Source organism: Varroa jacobsoni, unplaced genomic scaffold (assembly GCF_002532875.2).
Source record: "Varroa jacobsoni isolate VJ856 unplaced genomic scaffold, vjacob_1.0 scaffold_1441, whole genome shotgun sequence".
Classification (NCBI taxonomy): domain Eukaryota; kingdom Metazoa; phylum Arthropoda; class Arachnida; order Mesostigmata; family Varroidae; genus Varroa; species Varroa jacobsoni.
In genome coordinates this window covers 7094-9618 of record NW_019214343.1, presented here as the reverse complement: position 1 = coordinate 9618, position 2525 = coordinate 7094, and the positions used below count along the sequence as shown (strand labels likewise).

The 2525-nt window shown below is 38.2% G+C and overlaps 1 long non-coding RNA gene across 1 annotated transcript in view; it reads left to right on the top strand.

Moving 5' to 3' along the window:
• LOC111270066 (uncharacterized) overlaps nucleotides 1-2325 on the top strand; it is a 22259-nt gene extending 19934 nt beyond the window's left edge. Inside the window, exon 4 of the long non-coding RNA XR_015314838.1 lies at nucleotides 2193-2325. This is a non-coding gene — a long non-coding RNA (uncharacterized LOC111270066). The remainder of the gene's footprint in view (nucleotides 1-2192) is intronic.
• The last annotated feature ends 200 nt before the right edge of the window (nucleotides 2326-2525 follow it).

The window sequence follows — 2525 nt, the reverse complement described above, 5'->3', positions numbered from 1 at the left end:
TATATATATATACATAATACGATAACATATATATATATATATCGCCCAATCTGAAATGTGGCAAACATTGATCTAATATTTCAAAATGGCGCTATTTTATAGCGATACGATATTTTGGTGACACTGTTTCTGTATATGAAATACATTGGTATTCTTTGAAATCTCGAGCCGTTCACTCGGATATTGTCATCCGGATTTTTAGCAGGTAGGTTGTAGTAAGTCTTGAAAAATCAGGAGATTCGCATACATATTACGAAGGTGAGCTTTACCGGGACGAGGAGAGATCGCTGCAACGATTTTGTATTAGGTAAAGGTTCTAATACTCGACACAGCGTGAGCCGTTGAGCTAAATAATTCCGACAAGGTAATTTGGATTTGAAAAGTGAGCCTCGTAAGAAAAACTTTCTCTGAAAGTGAATAAGGAAGGGCTGAGTTGTTTAGCACCTAGTGTAGGTGGGTGTGTGTAAAAATGCTATATTTGCTGTATTTGTCAAATGAATTAAATAACAAACTCAACAAGTAGGTTCCGCATGCAAAAGAAGACTCTGGAAATCAGCGAAGATCAGAAGTAAACATGTGAAACCATTCGCTTTTTTGTCCTCACGGCACAACACTATACATTGTACTTCATGCTCTGTGGTAATCGCGGCTGGTTCATCAACTGAACCGGCGCAACATCACTCAGAAACAAATAACCAGCAGCAGGAACTGACGTTGTATATTTGTGACTTAATGCAGGTGCTATCTACTGCGGTTTCATGAGTCCTGGTTTATTAATCACCTCTAAAATGTATTGTCAACGGTTGGAGGAGCTCATAAAGAAAACCCTGAATTCAATATTGGTGAAACAGTTAGACCAGCCCTTTCGCAGCACGACGCTCGGCCTTAATAACGGTGGGCCTCAAGTGCAACAGTTATAATTAGAGACTTCCCTGTCATCCATGAAAGTCATCAGATAATGCGTTCATAGATTATCATTTAAGAAAATCTCTACTAGAAAGATAATTTAAATTTCAATATAATGTTGAAATTGCTTTTAGACACTTCATAGACCTCCGCATCTCAGACCTTTTATACCAACGGATCAAATAAATTACGCAAATAACAAAATAAGCCCGTAAAGAGAGTTTGAAGAGGGAAAGTGGACTATGCCACGTTACGACTTATACGTAAATATATCGGTCGGTCTTAAATTTTTTTGGTAGAGTTGGGATATTGCGAGCGAACATCGAGTTTAAAACAAGGCAGGAAGTGAGGCAACATGATTTTTGTCAAATCTTGAAAGACATTACTGAGGTTAGACGTTTCAACGACGAGAAACGATGGGATCGTTTGATCCGATTTCCAGGAACGAATCAGTCAGTTGATTTTTTCCCTAACGCAGTTGTCGTACGAGTACGCAAGCTAGTCAGCCATGAGTGCATGCATGGAGCGTGGTAGTAGCAATAAATAGTTCGGAGATGGGTGTTAAGATTGGAAATGATGTCGAATTTTGATATTACCTTTCAAGTTGAGAAGATCGCCCTCGATGCGCCATAGATCATGACTGCTATGAAGAACTCGGCACGAAGGAACGCTCGCATTTCAGTTGGAAATTTTTGTTCTATTCGCTTCATTCGGAAGTTATTCCTCTGTTAGTGCAGGGGCTTTGTTACGTGGCAGACGCTTTGCGTACGTCGTTTGGCTAAACACAGCCTGAAAGTGAGATATAGCATATCTGATTACGGTTGATAAAAACCGACGGCCCGTTTTTTCTGAATAATTCTCTATATACTTTGCGTCGATTAATTTTACATAAATATTATAATAACAATACGCAACACAAAATGTGAAGGCGTACGAAGATCTATATTTCAATTCTAAAACCACTCTCTTCACTAGAATACGGTAAGCTAATTACGTCAAACAAAATAACAAATAGTTGTTCAAATATAACTAATCACATCGCGAACGCCATTTTCTCTATAATTGTCTAGTAAAAAAAAAAAAAAAAGGTTGCGTATTATGTTAGCCTTCATAGAAGGATTTTCCTTAGTTCATGCTTATCCAATTTCTGGTACCTTTAAAAGTTCGCTCAAATGAACATTCAACATTTTTACATTGTGCTGTAATATGCCGTGCTGCTTCACCCTATAGGCACATTTTATGTACGGACAAACAAAAGTAACATAGCACAGTTTACATATTTTCAGGAAAAGAATGTAGCATTGTGGAGTACTATTGAGTTACTTCAACGTAACGAAACTTCAACGGGCACCATGACGATCTGAAGTAGTAGAATGTCCAATAAAATTAAGCGTACACAAGTCGCACTTCTAAAATTTATTTAGATTTTTTGTCATTTTCATCACACGTATCGTTCGTTCTCTGCTTGAACTTGCTGGTCACCTATACTATACATAGACGGTTTTGCTCGCTATGAACCAGTATACGAATACGCTCTCGTACGCTCTAACCAGGCACCGTTACCTGGCAAGGAATGAAATGGTATACTTTTATCATGTATGATCTTGTATTGGACGCGG